Raw genomic sequence first — 27,657 nt, forward strand, 5'->3', positions numbered from 1 at the left:
AGTCATGAGAACAAGCAGCTCTAAAGGTTTATGCTGGCAAAGGACTGGTATTTTTTTAGACAGCCAGTTGAAACACTTTGAGGTTCAACTTTGGCAAGGTTATACATTTTTTAAAATGTCACACCTTTAAAAGTGGCTTGGTCTGATGGAATAAGCAGATTATAGATTTTTGTCTTCACAGGAAGAGATATATGCATTTATCAAATAAAGCTTTTGCATAATTTATTTATATCCAGTCACTAAATGATATTTGACTACAGATCTTCCTAGGAAAAATCTAAAGTGTATTGTTTATCATTGATCATCATAAATTAAATCATGGTTAGAAAACAGGATGTTTTATACTCGATAACACAATATGTAAGTGTAAGAAATATGCAAATGTAAACTTTTGAGAGAATCCAAGATTAGATTTTTTACATTGCTTTGAAATTTAAAGTAAGTTTTACGGAAACTGCACAAGACAAGGATTTTTTAAATTTCCAGTAGCAAGACATAGAACAAATAGTGATATTTGATAGTAGCTCATTAATGTCTTTTATTTACAGGCAATAGATTCATTGACTGACAGTAAAATATGCTAAATTGAACAGCTCAAAAAACTCTTGTGTTTATTAAATAATTGACATTCTCAGTAGGATCACTGTAGGTTTTCCATACATGCTGTGACCTTCTTTTCCCTGCGGTGGGCTCCTATGGGAGCTAGTAAGGCTGAAAATGTACTTCAGCTCCTGCTCCCTCCATTGCTTTATTTCTGGTTCTGTGGAGTCTGGACCAAAGGCTGCTGGTGCCAGCTCTAGAGCCAGCAGCTGTCTGCCTTGAGCTTGGCTGAGTCAGTGCATCATTAAAGACATAAAGTTGTTAATTTTCTTTGCCCTGAGCCAAAAGACTAGCAGCAAAACCTTAATTTTCTGCTAGAAAATCAAATAACGTATTTCCCTGGATACTGTTAAAAACAGCTTTTATGAGAAATCAAGACTGTACTTCTGAGGTGCTGGTTTCCTTGGTGGGAGCAATGGGAAATGCTAACATCTCCCTCCCACACTCTGTTAGTTCTGCCATATATGTAATTTTCTGTTACAGTCATAACAGTGATATCTGCATGGGAAATTATCCAAGTACTAAATGCCATTTCAATTTTCTAAAAGGAGACGGTAGGCTTCTGCTGGTTGCATCCAAGGATTTCCAGTTCAGATCATGAGATCCCAGTAGGCCTTTTGAGAAAGGAGATATAATAAATATATAAATAATTCTAACCAATTTTTGCAACTTAAGGAATGTTCTTTAGTTTTAAAAGAAACGTAGTAAGGATACTCCTAGCATGAAAGAAACCTATAAGAAACCCAGATCCCAGTTTTGATCCTGATGACATGGCTAACATGGAGGATGGACAAGTGTGATTCTTTCATGAAGATGTTTGAAGGTCTTAGAAAAAGAAAATATCATGGAGGAAAAATAAAAAGATGGTTTAATGGTGAACATTGTGCTGGTGCTGGGTTGATGGTTGGACTTAATGATCTTAAAGGTCTTATCCAACTGTAATGCTTCTATGGTTCTATGAAAAGTTACTTGGATATTGAAGAATATCAATATGAAAATATGCAAGAGTAATACATCCCCCTCTCTGCCAAAAAAAACCCCAAACCACTCAAACAGCACCCCCCCCCACCAAAAACCAAAACCAAAAAACCTGGTAAATAATGTAGTGAGGAGTCCAAAACTGAACACAGGATTCAAGGTGCAGCCCCTCACCTGTGCTGAGTACAGGGGAAATGTCATTTGCAGACACAACTTCACTGCCTGTTCCTTTCATTTTAATTCAATGGCATAAAAACATGCACTGCTGGTGATGCAGAAACAAACTCATCACAGGTGATGAATGGGGCTTTCACAGGTAGAGAGAAAATGGGCACTCACAGCTATTTCAATTTGTGTAGATCTCCAAGTAACCCAGGTTTAAAACTAGTGAGACATTTCTGCCTGTTGACAAAATCATATAATATGGAAAACAGGAAGACACCACATGGCTTGGAGAAAAAAATGAACTAGTGGTCTGTGACATGACTGACTACACAGAATGATGAAAAACACTACAAGATAACATCAGTGACATCAAAATAGTGCCCTTGCAATGAGCATTAGAAATTTGGCAATATGGTTTCATATTTTCTTTAATTCCTTTTATTGTACTGCTGTGAGAAAAACCCCTGTGATTCTTGGGTCTGATCTGGGGGATCTGGGAAATGACATCAGGTTTATCTGGGGGGTTGCTTAAGCAATCCCCTTTCTTACTGCAAAATCCAGTTGTCTTGGTTTGGAAAGACAGGTGTCTGCTAAGGAAGGCAGGAGCCTCCCCTGAAATGGAAAAATGTAAACCCTTCCCTCCAAATTGTTATAAATTTGAACTAAGGGGGGGCTCTCAGGCAAAAATATAGGAGCAGGAATAACAGTTCTGTATTAGGGAAGAAAATAAAAAGATAAAATAAACAATGCAGTAAACTAAACCAACACTGACAGAGACAGAACACAACCTGACACCCTATTGGTCAGGGTGTTGGTAGCAGTCCAATTGGAACTGTGGCTGCAGTCCTCCTGGAGTGTCAGGTGTGGTTCTGTTGGAGCAGGGATCTTGTTGAGAGGGTGTATTCTTTCTCTGAAGATCCAGTGGAAGAGGCAGCTGTTCTGGGAAATCCAGCAGAGAAAGCAGTGTTGGTGTTCCAGAGCTCAAGATTATACCTGGGTAGCAATGCTTGGCTCCTCCCTCTGGGCGGAGCATCTCACAATGGGATGCTGTAGTTCTTATCAGTCATGCAGTGACATTCAATAGCCTGTTATCAGCAGATGTCTCTGTAGAGGGAGGAGTGGTTGTGGAAGAGATAAGGAAAACTGCCCACTTAACAGAAGACGACTGCCATATGGATGGCAAATAGAATAAAATTTGCTTGGCAATCCAGGACACCGGTTCATTTGGGTCACATGTCTGGAGATGGCATTTGAACACAGGGTGTTTGAGGCCTTATTCTCTGTCACTGACAGCAGTTGCTAGTCCTGGCTCTCCTCTTCCTCAAAGGTTGCATCATCTTCCACAATCCTGGAACAATCCAGGATAATCCTGGAAAGGGAACAGCATTCAAAACAATATCAAGGAAGAGCTTCTTACACTCCACAAAGTCATGTTTTCAAGTGCCAGTGGTGGGACCTGAGTACTTATCAGAAAAAAGTTTCATGACAGTTTCACAGCTTGGTTTCATGACAAAATGAGGTGTTTCTTACTGGACAGAATTATTTTCTGTTTAATTATTTCTCTTTGGCATGGAGCAAGACTGGATCTCTGTGAATTGCATACAAAACTGCCTGCACCTGTGCACATCTGGCACATCTGACCAACATGATGAAAACATGAATTTCAAAGGCAATTGCTGCTCTATATTGTTAAAAAGGTTATCACAAAAGTGACTGGTTTTGTTCAATGTGTGTATTCCAGGATTCATGTAATAATGTAAGAAACTCATATAATAAGTAAAGAAACTTCCAAGACACTCACATGTTCTTTACCTTTGTACACTTGCTAAAAACTTTATCTGGAAAAAAACTGATCTGGTTGTGTATGAGTGACCTAAAGGTAGTTGGTACCTATGTTAAAATTAGGTCTTAACTAGTCAGTGTTGCAACAGTCAAAAATCAGACTTTACAGCTGAGTGAGCTGACACAGGGTCAGAGACAGGAAAGGTCTTCAGGCACATTGGATTTACATTATGCCAGGTGTAGTACATTGGATGACTCAGCTTGCCTGTGAAGCCTGGGTAACCTCAGCTTCTTTGTCATCTGTCCTTATTGCTTAAATTCTGAGATGAAGTTTGAGTGGCCTCCTGTGACTGGAGATGCTGGGAAATGACAGGCATCTGTTTGGGAAGTAAATGTACTCAACTATTTTGAACAAACTAGCTGAAGGCCAGGGAGTTTCATTGCTGAGTTTTAACTATTTTCCTTTGGTGAGCCAGACAGGTCTTCAAGAATTTGTCATATTAACAAGTATTCAGCCATACAAAAATTTTGACAACTTTTAGGACTGAACTGACAACATTAAACAGGGACCTGTCAGTCATCATTAAAAAGAAATAATCCTGAAATTCCTGATTTGTTAACTTCAGCAATATTTGGTGGGTGCTCTTTACCCCACTGCTGGCTGCACAACCAGTGATCTTCAGTGAGTGGCCTGGGGCTGTCAGGCTTTAAGCAGAAGGAATGACAAACCCCAGGAGCATCCAGCTCACCTAATGGCAAACATCTACACTTCAAAAGGCACATCTCTTGGGGCTCACACCCCAAGCTCTCTTTGGAGGAGAGGCATAAACATGTTCTGTGTGCAATCCTTGTGATCTGTGTTAGTTGGCTGGTTTACCCTGCTGACACATATATTTTGTCAGATGAGCTCCACACTGAAATGAGCCTTGCAGCAAAATGCTCACAGCATTCACTACATGCTAGTAAATCACCTAATAAATATCTATAGTAGCTCAACCTTTTTTGCAGTCAGAGTGTGTTAAGGCATCTCTGTGCTTGTAAAACAGCTTTAGGCTGGAGACCAAAGGGAACTCTACTCACAGGTACTTGAAGCAAGTGGAACTGAACAAACAGTTCTGCTTCCATGCAGCTCCAACTTTCTGGGTATTAGTGGAGTCCTGGGAAAAGGAATTCTTGAGGAAATGTCTTACACATGACTCACCAAGTTTGCCTGATCACATGGAAAGTCATTTTGGGACCTCTTTTAAGAAAGGGACTGGACACCTAGATGCAACACCCCCAAGTTTCCTTGGTAAGGTTCTTTCATCAGGAAGGCTGTAAAACACTGATGCTGCACTTCCTAGGACTATAGTGATTTACATTCTTCAAAAGCAAATGTAAATAACACTTAAATCAAGTTTAATATCCTACTATCCATGTGTTACAATAAGGGTAACAGAAACAAGACAGGTATTTGGCATACAAATAAATTTATATATGCATACAAATCACAGAACCCTAGAATATCCTGAGTTGGAAGGGACTTGCAGGTCAAGGTCAAATTTGTCATCAAGTCCAATTCTTAAGCAAATAGCCCAAACCAGTGTTGAACCTGCAGCCTTGGCATTATTAGCCCTGTGCTCTGCCCTACTGAGCTCATGACATCTGAGAAACTGCCAACAGAACAATTTCCACTAGACAATGTAGAGATGTTTAAGTCATTCCACTTGTCTGAGAAATTAGTGCAGACCATAGGGAAAACAGCATCTAAACTTGGCTCTTTCTTGCCAAGACACTTTCCTTGCTTTCTTGGATTTAAGGGAAGGGCTGTTGCAGGGCCCCAGCCTGGCAGCCCATCTGAAGGGCTGTCCCAGGGCTGTAATAACTTGACCAACTTGGGTTTATGAGACCTAATAAATAGGCAGGAAGAAATATTTTAGAAGGGATCAACATGAAACATTTCAAGATTTTTTAAAAACGCTTCATAGAGAATTCTTTTTTCTTTTGCTCCAGGTTGGTGCAAAAACAACACCCACATTCCAAAAGTTTCCAAGAATGTAATTACCATTTTCCTGCAACTTTATAAAGCTGCAACCTGGTACTAACAACTGAGTTCTCCATTGCATTATGCTGCTGCACTCTGATATGCCTACAAAAAGCTGTGGGAAAGTAAAGAAGTTCCCTGAGTGCATCTAAAATTCCAGATGTCTCTATAATTTTAGTAAATAAATGTACCCAGTGAAGATCCCTAGAAGTGTAAAATAGTTTAAGGGTGTTAGTAAGGACATTCAGATTAAGCTGGAATTCTGATAAATCAAGATAATTAGGCTTTCCCTGAACTGTATCAAAGATACATTCCCCATCAACTTTATTTCCTTTAAAAAAGTAGTAATATTTTCCAGTGGTAAATCATCTATCAGATTTTAATGAAAACCAGAATATGAATGCTGATTTGTCTATGGGATACCTGTGTTTTCTTATACAGTATGCAAATTTTTTATTGTCTTTTCTGCTGATTGTGAGCAGCAATTATAAAACCAAATTAAGAAACTCTCACATAAATTGACTATCAGAAGTCCCCTAGGCTATAAGCAGGGCAGTGAGATAAACAAATAGAGAAATCTAATGTTGATGAAAACTATTATTAGAATATGGGTTTTTAAAAAGATCTGAAAGCTAAAATAGAATGATTAATGTACTCAGAACCTCATACTGTGGTACATGGTATATCACGGAGAGTTACAGATTGTTTATGGTGAAAATCTCTGCATGATAATGGAAAGAAATGTTCTAGGACAAGACTAAAAGTCAAAAACTGACAGTAAAACCCAAAAAGTTTGCATCAATTTCAGTAAATGAATATGTTTGGTGATCTCAAATTTCAGGCAAAACCATAGAAGATGATGAGAACAGGTCATGACTCAATCAGATAAATGTAGAGTCAATTGAACAAGTCGAGATTTGACAGAAAGTAAGAAAATTGTTTTTTTAATGGATTGGAAGAAGGTAGGAGTATTTCTTACATATGGACACGATCAGTCTTTGAGGAATCCCCGCTAGGACACCACAGTGCAGTGTGGCACTTGGTCTGTGGGTGAGCTATAAACAGGGAAGGTGCAATGTAGAAAGTCATAAACACAAATGAGCGCATCCGAAGATAGAAGCTGAGGTGTGATGGTAAAGAAACAAGAAAGAGGCATAGAAGGATGATTTGAAATACCCAGGACAAGGAAAGGAAGTGAAAGAGATGTAAGAACTTCACGAGAAAGCAGACAGGGAGAGAAGATAAAAAGGAGATGGCAGTGAATTTGATACATTATCTTCTGACCCGACGCACCACAGATGTCAAATGTGACGTAGAGGGCATCAAAACAGAGATCCTTTACCAGCCAGCACTGCTCTCATTGATCTGACTTCCTCATTGCTGTTTGGACCGAGAGTTGGCATGGAGATCAATGAAACACCAAGCACATATATGCATATGCACATGTACCAACCTGTGTGTACATCTAAGACAATTCAAATGATTGAAATCATCACAGAATATGAATATCTACTGGTAGGAAGCCCCACTGAGCATAAGTACCCCTACTGGTACTTATACTACTGGTGTGTGGGAATTCATGCGTCCATTCTAAAGGATTCAGCACACTAATATGCAGTGATTACCCACTGTCCACAGCAGAGGATAATATAACAGGGATTCTGTAGGGATCCCACAGCTGGAGTTTATCTGAGGCATGCTTTTAGACACCCTGTCAGTTTTCTTTGCATGGTGTAATTTCCTCATTCTTAAAGTAAAGAAAATATTCAATTATGTTGAAACTCCTAGACTTGTCAGGCTTGTGCATCATCTGCTGACCATTAGTGATAGGAGTGTATATTAGCTGGAGAGCTCATCTCACAGCCACATTTTGTTTCTTGCACTTAACAGATGCTGCAATGCTCACCACAGTTCTCTTCGTCTGCCCCATTCCCACAGCCATTTATGCTATCACAGTGAAATGCCCATGGGAGTAATGTCATGTGGAAAATAACCCTTTTGGCAGACACTTCCAACAGAAATGTTTTCCATCAGATGGGATTCTGAGAAAACATGGGAAGACATTTCCTCTATAGCTGATTAAGTTTTAAATTAGAAAGGCCTGATAAAACTACAAGTACCACATTTGAATACTTCATTTTTTACTTTAAAATGCATTGTGTGTCATTATAATTCAGCCTCTTGCATTACAGTGTCAGCCACAAATGGCTTGCCACCACTGAAATTTAAGAAGAGATAGCTTAATTTTTGTTTGTTTGTTTGGTTGGTTTTTTGTTTCTTTCTCTCTTTCCCAATATCTGTAGAGCACTGTGCTGACCAGTATATTAACGCACTTTCCTGGTAGTTTGACTCTTTGGAGGTGCAAAGAGTCAATCAGCAGAACCCTGTGGGATGGCTGGGGATGGAGAGGGATGTGGTACCTGGGGAAAATGTAAGTCTCATGGCTGGGGGAAATGAAATGTAAGTCTCATGTGAAGAGAGAAAGTCCAGCTGAAGCATGTGGAAAACAACTTACAGCTCTGAAGGCAGCTGGGCAACAGAGAAGTGTTCACTTACACACACATCAGAGACAACTACACAGAACACTTACTGAACACAATTACAGTAAAATATTTGAACAATTGGCAAGTGAAATCATAGTACAAATCTGCAGAGTTGGACTCAGTTCCATGGCTTTCCTTTTTTGCAATAGTGAAATTATATTTACAGTCTTGTAAATCACTAATATAGACAAGATGTTCAAAGCCAGAAAATAGCTTTTATTTCCTCTTTTGGTGCACATCACAGATTACTGGTTTTCTGTAGAACATTTGCAGGAAATCTGCTCTATTGTTTCATTACATGTATGGAGCATATGTTCACTTGTAAAACACTTCTTCCCTTTCAAAAAGATTACAGGAACCAAGAAAAACCAATGAAAGAATGCTAAAACTGGAATAAAAAGCAAACCAGACAAAACAGGAAAGTTCATACAGAGCTGATTCTATTTTTACTCATTAGCCATGTCTTTCAAAAGAGAAGTTCTAATTTGAAAAAGTAAATTTTATTATAATCTTAGTTGAAGAGATAGAAATGTCTATGAACTCAGCTTGCAGAGACATTTTGACTGTAGACACTTGATATTCCAATGGAATGTAGACAAGATTAATGTGAAATATATAGGATAAAATTATGAAAAGGAATGACAGAAACAAAGTGAAGTAATCCAGTTCCTATGAGATCAATGGGAAGAATCGACAAGGATGGAAAGAACAAAAAATTCGGCTAAATGATGATCTTTGAAAAGTAAATTTTAGTTTTATCTAAATATGTCCTCATAACACTGCTCAATGCAAAGAATTATATTTGAGAAACATAGTTGATTCATAGCCCAGGCTTGAGTTCCACATTCAATTAGTTTTGGATACTTCAAGATACTTTTGTGAGATTTTTTCTAACAATCTCTTGCTATAAAATTTGAAGATGGATGACGAGATTAAGACTAGCTGTTCTGAAGGCTTTTGTAGGAATCCACTAGGTGGACAGAAATAGGTAGTTTAGACTGGTGAAACTGTAGATCTTTGTATATCAGTATCTTAACAAATAGGCTCTAATAGTTTGCTGTCCTCATTGAAGTCCTTATGGTAGTGCTGCTATTTTTAGTTCTAATGCATTTTTTCATGTATTGAATCTTGCACAAAGGTTGGGCTGGAAAAAGCTTTCTCTCTGTATTCGTTCAAGTACAGAAAAAGGCTTTCTTTAAAGCACATGTAGATGTTCAGTATAGCCTGACAGTCCCTTTTAAAGAGCTGAGTGTGTCCATGACCTCTTGAGAGAAGCAAAGCTGTAACAGAATGCATGTGGTGTAGCAGAGCTCAAAATGAACCCTGAATCTCTCTTGCCTCTCAGTATTCAGTTAATTGCCCTGGCAGACAAGAAACCAGCTATTATTCAAACAGAAAGGGCTTGCTCTTTTAGTTTTTCTCTTTGAGTCTCTAAATTAATTTAAACTTATCTTAATTTGCTTTTTTCTTGAGCATAGTGCATTTACTGCTCTGAAGGCTGCACCTGTTCCTGGCACATTTTCCAGTAACCCTGACACACTTTCCAGTAATGCTGACACACAAAAAGCAGCGTCATCTGATCAGTATCCACATCCATTCTCATCAATGCCTGCAGTATTATGTGCTGCAGGTCCACAAGACTCATGATTTACTGCTCCATGAGCAGCACTTTGGCTGATGAATAGATACAGATAAAGCAAAATCTTCCCTTTCAAAGCAATAATGCCCTAAAGGCAGTCCTTTCTTCACCATATGATAAAATTCAGTCTTCAGATTTCTGCCTATGATGAAGTTGCATCTTCTCTACTCACTACATTTCCCCTATTTCCCACAATAAATTTCTGAAGGGCAAAAATATACCAAACCGTTGCATGCATTAAAGTCATGCAACATGTGCACAGTTCTCAAGCATGTCATCGTTATTCAGTGCTTTACTGAAATAAGTCTATAAATTGATGGCAAATGTGGTAGTGCAAACAAGGAACGTTGGCTCCTTTAGTGACTGTGGTTGTAAGAACAGTTTTGTTTAAAGCAGAAAAACCAAAAGATTCTCTGCAAATATCCAATTTGTGCAAAAGCTCTCCATTGCAATAATACAGATCCAGAGATTTCAGCACTGGTTAAAATTGGTTTGTTGAAAGCCTCCAGTTCAGTCAATACTGCTTGAAGCCATTGTAACACATAATTGTGGCACATTTCAGATGATAACAGAATATCTTTTGATCCTATTATTACTGCTCTCAGGTCACTGTGAGACAGTTTGCTTTACTTAGCTTCAAAATCACTCAAATAATACTGACTGAGAGCTCAGTGGAAGCACAGCTGTTGTTCACCCATTACATAAGAAGGAAGAGATGAAAAGAAAGAAAACAACAAAACAACCAAGTCAAATGAATCATAAGCCCTTAGAACTAGTAAAAAATATTTGGAAAATGGTAAAAGAAATCTTTTCATTTCTGGATCATGTTTCAATAAAGACACATACTAAAACATAGACAAAAAATATTTACCCGTGGACAGGTCTAAACATTCCTAACCATTTTTTTCCCTTATTTGTCTTTTCTAGCAGTGGAAAGAAAGACTTGGTTTTATACCAGATTTTCCATGGAAAACCCCCCAACTGAATCGTTTCCATCTACAGGATGAAGAGATATTTGATGAACCACAAGAATTATTGTAATAAAATTTTGAAAATTCTGTGTATTATCAACGTGAAACATCCATGCCTGAGGAGTGGAGCAGGATTAAAGCAACAGTGCAATTTAGAAAACATCCAGTTTTGAAATGTATAAAATCTATTTTAAAATGTCATTGTCAGAGGGTTTTTGCATAATTATAAAATGTACTTGCTTTAGGGTTCCTGTGTTTACTATAATGACAGACTCTTCATCGACAGTGTTCCACAGGAAAACAACTTTTCCTGAATGCTGTTTTTGAAATAAATGGGTGGTTTACCAGCTTATTCTTTTCCCTGGTTAAAAAATGACTCGCACTATAATTCATGCTCAGTAGTTGTACGACACTTAAATAGGATTGATTGTGTCATTTTTAATAGCTGGGGGATTTTTATTGTCATTGGTATTCTTATTAAGGACTGGACTGTAAATCCCTCCCTGACACTGAGAAGCAGCAACTCTGAAGAGGTCCTATGGCTCCTGTGAACAGTAGTTTGTCATAAAAAGAAATGGCTTAAAAGTCTGGATTTAAATATTTTATCCATAAATTTATTACTAAGAATTTCTAGGCAGTGACACAAAAAGTCTGAAACTGCTCTTAAAGATAACTTTTCTCTCAGCTACATCAGAAGATCCTTCAGGGCTCATCAAGTCAGTCTGATAAGACTTGTTCTTGTTCAGATGTTAAAGTTTCAGTCGCTGATATTTCAGACACAGTTTGTCCAACTATCATCTACTACAAAGTTAATCAAGTTTGAAGAAACTTATACAAGTTTGAAGAATCTTCTTTCCGCTCAGGAGGGTTCCAGTTATGTTTTTCCAACATGCCCAGGGTGCTCTATAGGTGCTTTTCACAGGTCTGAGAAGTATGTGAGGTTCATTCTGGCCAGAAGTCTCAGTGGCCTGCTGGGGAGAGCTTTTTGGGGAATAAATGCAAAAGAAGGGCGCTGGTTGTGGCCAGCCATTAGAGGGCAGTGAAATACCATCTTTACACCCAGGCGCTGCTCGCTCTCACCAAGGGCACTTCATGAAGGTTAACCAGCCCTTCGGATACCAACAGGATTTATAAACAAGTGATGCTGTCCACTCTTTTGGGGTGGATTCCCATATCTGTTCCAGGAATTGTAGAGTACGCACCTAGTAAAACCTAAGCATCCCGTAATCAATATCCATTTTATGCTACAGGTGTTCTCCGTGGGTTCTACATGTGGGCTTCCCAGACATAGCTGTGTCCTATGACATTCCCAAAGCTGCTATACTGAACATGTTCATTTGTAGACACATTTAAGGATAGGAAGCAAGTCAGGAGCTGATCAAGCATTCCCTTTCTCTTCATATTTCTGTACCACTTGGAATACAGTTATGTGTCCCCCCATCCACACAGGAAAAATCTCTCTGATTTTTCATATCTCCTTCCCCACGGTTTTTCCTTGTACCTGTGGTTATTCAACACCTTTGAGCAGGAACTCGTTCTGCACTGCCTTGGGATGCCCAAATGTCATCTCGAATTGAGAATGCCTCTGGAGAAGTCTGAGCTGGTCTGCTTTGGCTAAAGGGAACAGAGATCTTATAGTTAAACCAAGATAATTCATGACAAAATTTGTTCAAGCCTTACTGTCAATTATTGATAGGGACCATATGGAAAAAGAAATTTGGAAGAATGGTAAAGTGAATATTTTTTTCTAACAGTTGAAAATAAATAAAAATACATTTAACAGTGTATAAATAGGAAGCAAAGTAAGATATGCTTTGCTAATAAATTATTTCCAACTTTTGTTTCTTCTAGTCAAAACTGTAGTAATGAAAGCAATATGTAAATTTGTCTAATGAAAAAATAAGTCATTATATGGTTTTTATTAACTACATTGCTTTAATCCAAATGTTGAAAGCATAATAAAATAAAGTTTATGTTAAAATAAAAACTTTTCACGGATAGAGTTTCAATAACAAAACACAATGAGTTTAATATAGCTGGTTTTAAGTGAAATTCAGCATATTAATCCATGGCATATTTCACTAGTTTCTAACAGGGTGTCTACAGAGCAAATGAATACATTCTCTATTGCTTATCTTCTGTTTAAAGCAGAAAAACCAAAGGCTGGCAATTTTGAAAATTTCCTGATAGCAGTATGTTTTCTATTTCAGTGTGTTATTTGGGTTATATTATAACCTGTCCTTTGTGCATTTTTAGGAAAAAAATGGAATTTTACACAAGATGAGAAATTACCATTCATGAGCTAATTACAGTGAGAACTATTTATTCATGCCTTTGTAATGCTTCAGGAATTACTAAGAATCAGAAAAATGTTTATTATTGCAAAATAAATAGTGCAGGAACTGGAAAGGCTTAATTCTAGAAATTTTGTGTAAATGAAAAACTGTAACTTTTACTTGTATATGATTATACACAGTGTTTCAATGGGAAAGAACTTTTCTCATAGAAGCAATATTTTAGGCAATATTTTCTGAGATTAAAAGTGCTCTATTAAATGTTTAACTCTAATGTGCTTATATTGAAAGGATTTTCCTCACCAAAATACCACAATTTTCGTTCCAATAGAGAAATACTTATGAAAACTCAACTGTTCAGATAAATACTTTTTTTAAAATCTAAAATGTAGTAAATGTGTTATGACACTGGTGTGAAGGTGGCTGTTTACAACAATGATTTATTATAAGTACTTTTACTGAAAGCATCAGTTTATTCTGTATAGATCTTTTGATTAATTTAATATCAGCAAAATTTACGCTAACCTTGTTGGACTACTCTGCCATTTTATGATATCAAATTTCCTCATGTGCTGTGAACATTTTTTTCCATAAAATGATGTGGTTTAAAATATTGCAAATGAAAATTCCTTACTGAGTCCATACTTTAGATGAAATACCTTGATAATTCTTTAATGGAAGAAAAGTTGCTGACTATGTCCCAAAAGGTTTATAAAGAATTAAGAAAGAAGCAATATTTTACATTGGATTTCTAACAAAGGAACAAAATTTCTAACAAAATTGCTGACAGTCTGAAGTCAGTAAGATTAGAAGTTTGTGGCCATTGAGCAGTGCTCAGTGTCTGGTCATCTTTGTAGCTGCTCTCATAAAGAAATCTCCAGTTTGGGTTGGTGTGGCATTGAGGATGTTCACAGCCAGCTGCTTCCCACTTCTAAAGGAGAAATCTGTCACCCATAAGGTTGTTGGCAAGTGTTTAAAGCATTTGAACAGATCTGTCTGACTTTGGGATTACTGCTGCTCTCATCTGAGAAAGAGTGTAAGAGATTTAATGTTACTGGATCTGTAAGTGGTTTCTGACAAGGTAATTTTGCATTATTGGAGAGATTTCTTTTATTTAAATAGTAAGTTGCTTTGTAAGGGTGATGAAAATTTCAAGCTTGTCATCTGTGTATTGCAATTGGGATTACAAAGATGTCAGTTTGATTTTTCAGATTTGATGTCATGTAAGTATAAATATCCAAATATTTGAACATGTAATCAAACACTGCATGGAGTTGGCCTGCTGAAGTCATGTTGCTCATAGTGATTTGTGAAATTACGGTTTCTCAAAGAAAAATCATTACCCCTTTGTCCTAATTGTTATTCTGGAAAGTTAGTATTTTCTGCCCCATGCTATGGCTGTCCCTCCTTTAATAAAATGCTTTTTCCCAAAAAAAAGAGGATAACAAAGACATTCAGAAGATCTTTAGCTACACCAAGATCTTTATCTGCAATGCCCTGAACTGGAAAAGCAGATGGAAAAATTGAAGGAATTAAAGGCTCAGCTCAGGCTGTGAAGAACAGGAATCCTGTCCTTCACTTAAGGTGCCAACAAAGACAGTGCTCTGGCCAGGGGACCAGGCACAGTGTGGCAGAAGTGAGCTCACCTGCAAGAGAGAATGAGCAAAGGCAAGGTGCAGGGAGGACACTGGCCCAAAGGCAGTGTGTGGCTCAGGCAGGAGCTGGTTGATGAGCAGCAGGCAGGGAACTCTTTGTGGACAATGGGTTGTCATGTGCCCCTAAAAGTGCAGAAGAGTGCTCAGGACAGCACTCAGGACGATGTGAGCAAATGTTGAGGAAGACCCTCGATAAAAAGGAAGGTAAGGTGTCTGCTGTGGGTGTCAAACATTTCATACTGGATTCATGAAGCAAACATGAGATTCCTTTTGAGGAAATAAAGCTCCAATATGAGATTTTTTTTAAAAATTAAAATGGAAAATTATAACTTTCAGTCAGTCCCCTAACATTTTGCCATCCATCTAGTGATTTTTTTTAATGTTGCTGGACTGGGGTCACTGCTGTTTCTCATCAGGCTATGAAGAATAGCTGTATGTTTCTAATTCTGTTTGTTGCCTGATTAAAACTGTCATCAGGAAAGTAACTGAACTCCCAAGGGGGAGAAATTTTTTCTATTTCTGCTTCAATCTTTTAAAAACAGAAAACAGATGTTCCTTTCATTGTCTACTGTCAAGTAGTTCTGAACAAGAAAAGCATCTGTGCTATAGACAGGACTGTAGAGCCTACAACAGTGTAGATGTGGACAGGAGATTTTCTTGTGAAAGGTTTCAAGGTTACCAGAGACAGTTAATTTTGTTTTCCTTTTTGCTCCTTTACTCTGTTTTCTCATTGTGTTTCTCACATAATATTGTTTGTGCTGTTCTTTAGATATGACTAGAACTGGTTCAAGGTTTGAAAGTATCAAAAATGTTGCTTTGCAACTGTGGCTTTTGTTCTCAAATTTATATCACCTACACATTAATTCAACTCCCTCCAACACTTTCAACAAACTAGCAGACTTGCAGGCAGTGCCTCATGATTTTGTCTCAGACAACTCTAACCTCTCAGAGGAAAACATGTTTTACCTGTATTTAAAATCCTATCTCTTAATATTCACACAATGGAGGTTTTTGAGTCAATGAGGGCACTATCAGGTCAGCACTCCTTGCAAAAGACATTCCAGAGTGCTGTCATCAGGTACTTTTCTTGCTCAGATAGTACAAGACTGGCCTGAGGCATTCTGTGACATTATGTTTCTTCAGTGTCTTGGTTTACCATTTTAATAATTCTTTCCATGTGCAGGGAAGAGTGACTTGTTTTCATGCTCCACTATAGCCTGAGTAATTTCCCCTTAAAATGGTTTGTTTACTCCATTCAGCTGCTGCATTTATATAGTATATATTGTTTGAAACACAAAATATAGCGCTATTTTAAGTAGAAGGGAAAGTTGAATAAAACTGTGCTGAAAATGATACATATATGTGTGCTTTCTGAGGAAAAAAAAATTTAATCTTCCTTCATTGTTTTCAGGAGCTTTGTGTGGGGAACACTTCTTTTTTCTGAGACGTTGAGGATACACTCAAAGAACTTCCTACCAGCCACAGAAGGACAGATTACCAAGCAACTATTTTCCTGAAAGCTAATACAAAATTCTAGAGGAAGCCTTTGTGACATCAGGCAAGGGAAAAAGTAAACTCCCTGACTCCCTGAATGCTGAAGTAGGTAACTTCTTTTATTGTTTTTGTCTTTTAGGGTTTTGAAACCTCAGTTTCAAACCAGGTATTTAATGAAAATAATAAGGAAAAAACCAAACTGTTTTTGCCTTCAGACAAAAATGAAAACAGTAGGTTATAAAAGCAAGTTTATTTCTCGGTCAAGATGCTCGTTCATTTTTGGTATATCCAAGCAAGCTGTAAGAGACATGATCACATTGCTATAGAAAACCAAAGTCTCTGATGAGATTGTTGCCAATTTACATGCTGCATTTAATCTCAATACAAATATTCCAGCCTCAACTGCTGCTTGACCCCTTAACTAGAATTCCCATGTGCAGTGGACCCTGTGACTACAATTCCTGCAATTCCAAATATCAGCATCAGTGTTTGAAGTTGCATTTTAGTGTATCCCTATTTCAGGAATGATGCTGGAGACCGGTTCTTCCTGTCTTCTGCAGTTGCTGATTCCCTTCCTTCCTTCCTTCCTTCCTTCCTTCCTTCCTTCCTTCCTTCCTTCCTTCCTTCCTTCCTTCCTTCCTTCCTTCCTTCCTTCCTTCCTTCCTTCCTTCCTTCCTTCCTTCCTTCCTTCCCTCCCCTCCGTACAAAAGCAATTCTTTGGAATTCAAATGCATGGCAGACATACAAAGGCTTCGTGATGCTCCCAACCTGGATTTCCAATATTAAATATAGACCTTTGCAACAATGTTTATGACAGAAATATCCATAAAAATTCATCAGAATTGCAGGAAAATAGAGCTTGAGGAATTGGAGCTGTCACCTAGCCTGAAAGGAGGAATGAAAGCTTTTTGTGATGAATGATTCCCGTGTCTGTTGGCAGCCTCTCTTCGCCCTCCCCACTAAGGGTGCAGAGCTGCTGCCTTGCACAAGTCCTGCTTAAGCTGATTCCTGTGCCTGGTCATGCAGCACCTGAGAGGTCTGGGCTGGTGTTGCAGGTGACAGAGGTCTTTATGTTCAAAATCATACTGTTAGCCTGGTTTGCCAAGAGACGCTGAGGCAGGGAGCAAAACTGTAAATTAATTTGAAATACTTGGAGGCACCCAGTAGATGTTTAATTTTTTAATTGGATGCTATGCTGCCAGGCTGCTAAGTGAAGGTGAGGTTTTTCCTTAAGGCCAAAGAGTTTACAAGAGTAGCTTTCTGCTGGTTTAGCTTTTTTCATGAGCTCACTGCTCATCTGCCAGGCACCAGAGAAACAAGAGAGGTGGTGGGAACATGAAACCAGGAACAGGTAGGGGTAGACAGGACTCTTCCCATCAGGAGTCACTATAAAGTCTCTCTCTGCTCTGGAGATCAAGGTCTATGCCTTTTTTGGTGCATTATGCTGTGCAAAAGGTATGCAAGAAATCAGAAGAAACCCACAAAGAATCGGAGAATAGGATGAACACAGTGCTGCACTACTTACAGAAAATCAAAAACTACTGAGCTAACATTAGTTACAGCAAATTCCAACACAAATATAAGACAAATAGTGTTCACTGCATGGGGAAAAATGAACTTATATCCTTTGACTCCACTGCTTTGGCAAAAGTTACTCTTTTTCTCCTTACAATTGCTGTGTTGAGATTAAAAGCATGCAATATGAACCACAGTAATACTTTTCCAAATATTGTGTAAGCTATTTGGTTTACTGCCAAGAAGGCATGTAATGAAAATTAAAAATAGAGTGATTTAAAAAAAAAAAACCCTCACTGCATATATTATTGCTGACATTTGTTGAAATAAGAAGATACATGAAAAATTATTTATAGATTTTGTGACTTACAATAGGAAATAAAATAAAATCAGAATAACACATGGGGGAATATTTTTATGGAATATGGTAATAAGTGAAAACATTTGTGACATTAACTGAAAAATAAGAGATATTCAAAGAGTTATTGAAGGATTTAGCACAATAGAACCATATGTTTAGATTTAAAATGTAATTGTCCACAAATTTAATATATTTAAATGTTTTAAAAATATCTTCATCTGGAAACAACCCAAATTTCTGAGAAACTGCAGAGCTCACAAAGACACCAGACACTTCAAAATTAAAATAAGCTTTTGATATAAAATATTTTTATATTTTGTGGTGATGAGAGTAGTTTATTTTTAAGAAATAGAAAGAAACTCTTGGGAACAAGAATTTTCTTTGGTTGCAGCACCTGGTGGGCAGGGTTTTTTTAATTAGATGTTATCCCCATCTTTGGAGTTTAAGATTTATTTTGGGATTTGACTGCAGCAGCATCAGCTGGTTCACATAGTTTTTCTGGAATTTTAATAAGAAGAGTGAGAAAATTAATCAATTCCTGAGAAAGATGAATTAAAGATGAAACACTGCAAGAAGAAAACTGAATTAACAATTAAAATTTAATAAACAGACTAGATTAATTACCAAATGAAAAAGACAGATAATCAAGAAAAACTTTGTGGTTGCCTCAGGTAAGGGTTGTATTATTTTGCTTTTAGATTAAAACTTCTTCTACCTACATGCCTACCCAGAAGTCTAGCTGATATATTGTATTTATATCCCAGAAGAAGGATGTTGGTATGTGCTGAACTGTATAGAATTTAAGAATTGGTACTGGTCTTAGGTATTTGTCTAGGAAATTTTTCTGGTTCTTTTCAAGGAAGCACAGATTTATGAGGGCCTTAAATGGTAATGCTTTAACACTTATGCCAGAAATTATAGAGTACAGGACTTAATATGTAAGTCATGTCCTTTAAGAGTGAGAGGCACCTATAATTAATGCTTTATAAGAGTTTTATGGAAATTTGGACTCCTTCAGATGACAATTCGCAGCTTCTAATACATTGAGCTCACTAATTAGAACTCAAAATTGATGTGATTAGCACAAGGCTTCTAAAAAGAGAGACAGAGAAGAGAAGATTTCAACTCCTGAGCCTTCTAGTGTGTGGGTACCTTATTTCAGATGCATGATAGTAAGTTTTCTTCTCTGCATGTAGAAAATCAAAGTCTGCTTGGCAGTGAAAGGAAAGGAAGGAGAGAGAAGTATCAGGGATCTAATGCTTGGGACTATCAATGGTTTTGTCATCATGGTCTTCATAAGTTTATGCTGCAAGAGGCATTGGATAAAGTATATAAACAATCCTGAAAGCAAAAAAAAAATGTTCATTTGCTTTCAAATGAGCACTCAAATCACCTGTGCTTCGAGATTTGTGTTCCTTCTACCCAAAAACTAGCAAAAAATCCACTGCTCTGACTCAAATAGAGTGCTCCACCCAGCAAAGTCTACTCCTCAAGCATTAAGATGAGAATGAGATAGTTCAAGAGGAGATGTGACTGAAATTCCCTGCAAAGAAGGAATGAATGAGACACAAAGGAGACTGGGAAGTGAGAAGGAAGGCACTGCCCTTGCAAGGTGGGCAGTTGCTTTCTGGGTAAGTGGGTTCATTGCACATTACATTCTTGTAATATTACTTTTATTTTTATGTTCCCTTTTCTCAGTATCAGCTGAGTTACAGTGAATGTAAGGAATAGTTACTTGTTTTGACATGAAGTACCTTGAGACTGTGTGTCTGACTTGAAAAGAAATAAATTCATAGATGAGATCTTTCAGTCCTTTGGAGGACCTAAGAGCCAAGTCTGTCAAATTGGGCAGTTCATCAAGAATATTCTTGACTTTTAGAAACATAACTAATAAAGCTCAGCCCTGAACCCCTCACATGTAAATTATCCTCTCGTCCTTCTGTTATTTTTTTCTTTACAGCCTAGGAAATGAGCCCAGAAGGTAATTTGTAGCTGCTCTGTTTTGACAGAAGCAAGATGTGTGTTCCAGTTAAAAGGTTATCAGCAGGGGTTTGTTAGGTGGTTTTGCAGGGAAGGCTGCCACAATTCCCTCACTCCCAGCAAGTCTTTCACTATTTTCAAAGTTGTTGAACATCAGAAAAGTGGTAATTAAAATCACTATATCTAAAGTCTTCTGCTTGTCATTCCTTTCAGGAAAACACTTTCTGTATTTATCTATTATTTTGTTTTCCAAACTGCACAAGTTTTTGGCAAATATTTACCTAGCTAGCAAATAATTAAACATGACTTTCCTTTTAAGACTGGATTTGATGGCAGTTAAAAATTGACCATTGATGGACACATTACTTTGAATGGGTCAGTTTGCCAGCCTAAATTCTCTTCGGATGTTCATGTGTGCTCATGCAAAGCAAATACTGCACTTTCTGCTTACATTAAAAATCTCAAAAGTTTCATCATTTATTTCTCCTCCATCCTGAAGTAGTGTAGTAATTTGATTAATTGCTAAAAGTCTGGTGGCACTTTGGAGTGCTGTCCCTGTTGGCTTAAGAATGCCACTCATTAAAGTGAACAAGGCTACTCATTTTCCTATTATATCTAAACTCAGTCAGCTTTTGCAAAGAAATCCCTCATTGCACATCTCAAAATATATTAAACTGGTTAAAAGATAGTCTCAAAAGCTTCCAAGTAAGAACCCAAATAGATAAAGAAAGGCAGCCATTAGGTTTTGTCCTTTAGAAATTGCTCAAAGTTCATTGCCAGTGCAATGACTTGCAACACTTCTATGGGAGCTTTCTCATGGTGCATTAGGACAACATACACATGCAACCCTTTTCAGTATAGACACTGTAGGTCATACTTCTTGTAGTAAAAAGGATGATTAAAAAAAAAAAACAGAAAAGGAAAAAGATTACCTTTGGCAAATAAAAGTGAAGCCCCAAAGAATATTTATTTATGACAGCAAAGTCTGGAGGTGAACGAGCTCCCTGCTTTTCTAGTATTTCTATTTTACTTCTCCACCCTTGCTCCATGGTGGATCAAAATCTGCCTTCTGCTGCTAGACAAAAAAAAAAAAGAACATTTTGTTTAAAAAAAATGCTAGGCCATTGTGGTTTTTTCTGCTTAAACACTTATTTGCCTTGGTCTGTAGTCGTACAGCTGTCAGCTGTACTTCCTTCTGGTCTCCTGCTTTTGTTTGATGAAGCGGTTCACTCACTCAGTTCAAGAACTAGCTGGCCTATAGAAAAAAGAATACAGAACTTTAATAACACACTGAATCACTTAAATGCTGAAAGCACACAGAGCTGAAAGCACACTGAGCTTCTAGGAGGAGGATATACTACGTTTCCAAAAGAAGTCAAAGATCAAATCCAGTTTCCTGTGCAGGATTTGGGGTCGTGCAGCAGAAACAGGGAACCATCTACTTTAAAATTTCTGCTTCAATTAGTAGATGCCCACCAAGTTCCTGCAATCAGTATCTGTTTCCTGCCAGCCTATTTGTGTCAGATCTCATGGAACTTGTGTGGGAGCAGACTGCAGGAGAAGAGCCCTGGAGGCTCCTGGAGGCATCATGCTTAGCTCAAACCTCCACCCTGGGTTTTTCCTCACAGTGCCTCAGACTGAATTCCTGGCTGTACTTCCATAAAATTCTGGAAATTTCTGTTACTTGAATGCGTCAGTTGCACTAGAAATATCAATACATATGTTTTGAGTCTTTAATGGTTACAGACATGTGGGTGACTGTGTGGTTCTGATTCCATAGCCAAGCTTAAGAGACTGATAAACATGAATAGATGCAATTGCCATCTTAGTTAAGTTTTATAGTCTTTCTCCCTAACATATGGTAAAAATTACTGGAAAGATTTTGAAACCTGTTAGGAGAAATTATGAAAAGCCTGTTAGAGGAATCTTAGTGGCTTAGTGTAAAACAGGAGATACTTAGACAATTATGCAAGTTAATATTTGAGACTATAGCATTTTTAGAGCCAGTGTGAATGTGCGTGGTCAAGAATCAAGGTATGAAAAGGTTCATACCTTTTCAATAAAAATACATTCTAAACTGTTATTTTTTTCCTCAGTTGGCTCATATACTTAGGATGACTCTCAATTCAGTTCATTGCAGTTCACCCTCAAATCCCAAAGCTGCATTGTTCAATGAGTATTCTCATAAAATAGGGAGAGAAAAAAAGAGTGCACAGTGATTTATCAGGCACATCAAAATATAGCACATTTTGTGGATATTATGTCAGACTAGACACTCTATCAAGCTGTCCCCAATGCCTGTAGCATGATCTCTACATTTCAACAATCCTGAAAGAAAAATTGACTCATTTCCCAGCATAAAGTTATCTTCCATCCAAAGTGGTGTCGTGCTGGAGGAATATGACATGCTCATAAAATAAGACAAGTAATAAAACTGTTTTCTGAAAGGTACCTAAGTTTAAATGCAGAAGAGAAGGCTACCACCACACAGCTCACTATACCAGTTGTTTGCATGTGACTCAGAGCACTGCAAGTATGCCCCTTGTGTGCATTTCACCCATCCAGTGAAATGTAAATGTAAACCTTAATCCATGATTGTAAAGTTTTAACAAACAAAATATGGTTATAAAGCACCCAGCAGTCGAAGAGGCATGAATCTCTCATGGCAGAGATGAGTGACTGGGAATGGCAAAAAGAAAGAGAGAGGGAGGAGAGAAACTACAGCAATCATTGTAAAACAGTAACATGTGCTTGTAGCCTTTAGGATCAACTAAGACCTCATTCTTCTAATGCCAGGGGTATTGTGAAAATGGAAATGGCTTTGGAAATTAATGACAGGGATGTTAAAAATGCTAATAAAAATATTCTCCATGTTTAAACTGAGCCAATGGAATTATATTGGCGGAATTATAGCACATTATTAGAAATAGATTCACCTTTTAAATAGCAAAAGTATTTTCATGCTGAATATGTAAACTAGGTCAGCTCTCATTTAAATTCTGTATTGCTGAGAAAAGGATGCCAAAGGGAATGTGATTTATCACTAGATCCATCTGGCAGATCATAGCAAAAAGCTAGTGTTTTAATTACCATTGCTTTGTCAAATCATAAAAATCACAGAAATGTGTAGTGAAAGGGACCTAAAATGAATCTTTTATATGCTCTAGTAATCAAGTAAGATTACATCTCTTCTGAGAGATACTTGGCTGAATCACAATCATCCAGGGCAGGAGATTTTACTATCTTTCTTAAAGCATGTTAAAGCCTTTTAGCACTTTCTATTATGTTAGCCTTAAAAAAGGAAGGTTTTTCTCTCATATCTGCATGATATCTCCATTTCCGAAAATTAAGCTAATTATTTTTTCTTCTAGCTTTAGTAGACATGGAGAACAGCCACAACACTCCTTTATTACTGCAACCTATACTAAAAAAATCCTTCTGTTGCTGCCTGACACACCTTTGAGACATTTCCCAACAGTCAGTTAAGAACCCCTATAACAGCCAGCGTGGTGTATTTGCAGAGCTGTTCTACATTTGAATATTGGAGCCTTGCAGTGGCAGGATCAGGGAGGCTGGAGGTGGACAGAAGCAATGATGCTCCAGTGCTGCCTTTCCTATCCTCAGCCTACCCCTTCACATCCAGCTCTGGAAGCTGATTTCAGCTGAGGGCCACATGAATGAAAGGTGAGGACTTCTCCCCCTCTTCTCTGTCCTGAGGCTACACAGAGTCCTGAGGGAAGGGGACAGAAGAACTAGGGAACATTCGGTGGCCTTGAGAATTCCCAGTGATTTCAAAGTCTGGCTGAGCTGAACTGGGCAAGATTCTTCTATCACAGCTCTTACAGTTTGGGTCAGGATAGAAATTTGTGTTGCATATATGAAAGATCAAGTGATTGCCTTGGTGTCATTCAGAGGTGACAACTCAGAAATTTAAGTTCTGTGTCCTGAGGTGAACTGAGCTTTTCAGGCAAACAACTAGTCCAGTAGGGACTCCTACTAGTAGGGAGGGATGCCTTCTAGGAAAGGATGAAAAATTATAATTTTTTTCTTGTCTTTCTTGGGCATATATGCTGCAGAGTTTTTTTAAAATGCATTTTAACTCTGCATATGTGTTTGAACTGCTTGCACAAAGAAATTAGATAGGGTCTTCTGATGTTGTTAAAACATACCTATCTAGAATGAGATTTTTGTGCAGTATTAACACATATTACTGTGAGGCTGCACCATGGCAAACCAGAGTGGGAGAATCCCTTCCCTTGACCTGGTGGAGATGCTCTGCCTGATGCACTTGAGGACATTTTATTCAGTTCCTTGTCATTTCTCTTAAGGCACTTTACTGCCTCTGTTATAAATGGCCTTTAGTTTATCTTATTACTGCTTTCAATTCTTCCCAGATAAGGAAATAAACCCCATCCCTCTGCATCCTCTCATGAGAAAACAAAACACACCCCAAACCCCCATAACTAGGGATTTTCATCATTGTAGCTTACTCTAAAACCTGCCTTTCCTACATGACCCATTCATTTCAGTGTTTACTGGAGAAGGGTGTTTTTTAGTAAATGGAGAAAAAGTAGACAATATTTTTGTATCACAGATTTAGGAGAGGTAGTTATGGATGGGAATCTTGTACCTACTCAGGGGAATAATACAATATTCTGTCCTATAACAGTATTTTACCTTATTATTTTGAAGAATTGTCTTTAGTGGGTTTTGTGAAATGCTTTGAGATCTCAGAGGGAGGTCTTACGTAAGAACTCAAACTCAAAAGATGCCGAAAATGCTCTGGCCAGTAAAGCACTTAAAGAGGTATTTAACTCAAAGTGCCTAGGAACGCCCTGGGGCATAAATATCTTAAGGCTAAATACATACTTCTGTGCTTTGTTGGATCAAAACCACAGCTCTTAAATCCTTGCAGGACTGAGCCCTTGTGCTTTTTGTTTTTATAGAGTATTTGCTTACTGAGTTTTATAAATCTAAGTATTTCACTCAGCTCAAATACAGTAGTAGAGAATGTTTCCAAGGCTGTATTGCCTGATCCTGCACCGTTTGAGGCCAGCAGAAAGCTGTATTTTGATAAGAAGAAGACCAAACCTTCATGGTTTGATAGATTCCTGTGGAAATTGTGTTCATCTATCAGATAGATAATAAATGTACTGAAAGTGAATAGTAAATGATCAGTCTGTGTCCTAAAGTTAAGCACAAATAATAATTCTTGTTGCTTACAAAAAGCATCCAGAAATGTCCTGTGCATTTCATAAAGCAAGACAGAGGGAAACTCTTCCCTCAAGGCATTTCCCACCTGTCTGTATGGCCGTGCAGCAGGGGAGCATCATGTGTGAGCAGGGCTGTGAGAAGGGAAGGGGAAGATGAGCTGGGAATATACCCACACCCTAGGGGCACAACATGAGCCCTGCAAAAACACTTACTGCAAACAGCCTCTCTCACTGCAGAAAGAAGGAGTTATAAGCCTGCCACTTTGGATAAAAGAGTTTGCCTTCCTTTCTCACTACTTCTCAAAGATGAGAAGGTAGACAGTATAATAAAAGGCAATAGTTACAAGAGGCAATTAAAAAGTAAAGAGGAAGGTAAATTTAGGAGGCATAACAGAATCAGGCTTTGGATTTCTTGCTCCTCTTAGAAATGCAGAAATAAGAAAACCAAGAAAGTTCTCTGATAGGATTTCCTACTAGGCTGTGACCAGAGCTCAAGAATATGCCTGCCCTTACCCCATACAGAATGCCAGAGCTGTCTTGGTTAATCATGTCAGCACTGTTATAACAAAGTCTGAGGGTTATTTTTAGTACAATGTTAACTGTTGCAACTACCTGGATGTACTGTGAGAATGTGCCAATGAACTTCTCAGTCATACAATCAGTACTTACCCAACAGTTATATTGGATAGTATTCATGAACTCCAAATCCACCTTTTACAAGCATCCAGGGTTTTCTTTGAGGGTTGATTGGTTGCTTTTGGGGTTTTAAAAATCTTTTTCTTTTATAAGCTCGAGGTGTGGAAAACTACTGGTGTTTTCTGCTAGTGATGGTTGTTTCTGCCCTACAAAATAAAAGCTGCAGAACCACAGGCAAGATCAGAAATCACAAAACACAAATAACTGAGAAGAAGCTGAATCAAAAGAGCAGAAAAGATACAAACAGTACATGAGACATGTAATTTTACTTAAAGAAAAAAGTAGCAAGAAAGTAAGTGTTCATTAAATATTAAGAAAACCTGTTTTTATCAAAGTCTGTTAAAGGAGCAATGGACTAAGTTGCTCCAAGCCCTACTATTCTCAACACAGTTCAGTACTCAAAGGAGATGGAGGTAAACCATGGCAAGATTTATTTTTTTTCCTAAAGTGCATAGCTCTACAATAAGGTTATGGCTACAAATAGTTTAGGTAGCAATTATTTCCAGCATTCAAACTGATAACAATTTACCCTTCTACTGAAAAATGAACAGGAACATGCTTCTTGAATAGACATACCTGTCAAAGATCCTTTTTTATGTCACAGGGACAATGGCACAGTGACTGCTGCAGCCACTGTATTCTCTGTTGGTAACAACCCCATATTTCTATTGTGTCAGTTCCTAAAATTCTGGAAGATAGAATTGTTTTATTATAAAAGACACAAAGCAATGATATAATTTCTTAAATTTTTTCAGCTACTTACCTCCTCTTTAAAACCTAGTCCATGGTTCACTTGTTTATGTTTTGATATATTTTAGGTCTTGCTTTACTCTTCTTTATAAATTCATACAGTACCCCCCTGTACACATATCCTCTCTGAAGTTCAAAGAAAACTATTAGCACTTGAAAGAGCTTTGGATCTATCAAACCTGAAATGTAAGTCCATGAGAAAAGTCCCTATGAAGGTAATTCTGTCAGAAGATAGAAAAGAGAAGAAGTATGGACATTTTAAAATCAATTTACAGTAAGTAAAGAATTAACTGTACCTTTTTTATATAAGGAGCTGAATTTTTTTCTCTCTTCTTAGTTATTTTGCAGTTTGTGTATATTGTTAGTAATTTATATTTTTAAAATGGGTATGAATAAACTGCAGGGATACTTTTTCTCCTGGATATCCATGAAACAAATTACTTTATTCTGTTTGTGGTCTTTCTGTATTACACAGCTTTCAACACAAGAATGTGCTGTATTTTATATCAATTAGATTTTCTGCACATTTCCATGATAACAAGTTATCAGTATTTTGTTTTTGCCAACAGAATCCATCAATGAGCAAATGCCAGGAGCAAGGCAAGTTTGATAAATTACTGCAGTGATCAATACCATTATGATTCATTGCACGAAAGGTCCCATACTGCCCCTGCTGCTTCGTTGCTTTGTAAAGCATTTGCCATGTGCTATGAACCAGATCCTGATGACAATTACATCATTAACAAATCTTTTTAGTTTAGGGGGTTTTACACCCTCTCTTTAATGAGACAAATATGAATGATGGCAGGTTAATTTAGCAAACAACACCACATCTTCCAAACTTCCACTTGTTTTCTTGTTTTCTCTTGTCTGGGAGCACAGGCTGCAGCAATGGCTGGGGGATCTGGACCACCTACGCTGGTGGTGGCCAGTGCCACCACCCAGAGGGAGCTGCTGAAGGGAGAGGCTGCTGTGCAGACCTCAGGCTGCAGAGGTGC

Source organism: Agelaius tricolor, unplaced genomic scaffold (assembly GCF_023055355.1).
Source record: "Agelaius tricolor isolate 1412-34295 unplaced genomic scaffold, bAgeTri1.0.p SCAF_9, whole genome shotgun sequence".
Lineage (NCBI taxonomy): Eukaryota > Metazoa > Chordata > Aves > Passeriformes > Icteridae > Agelaius > Agelaius tricolor.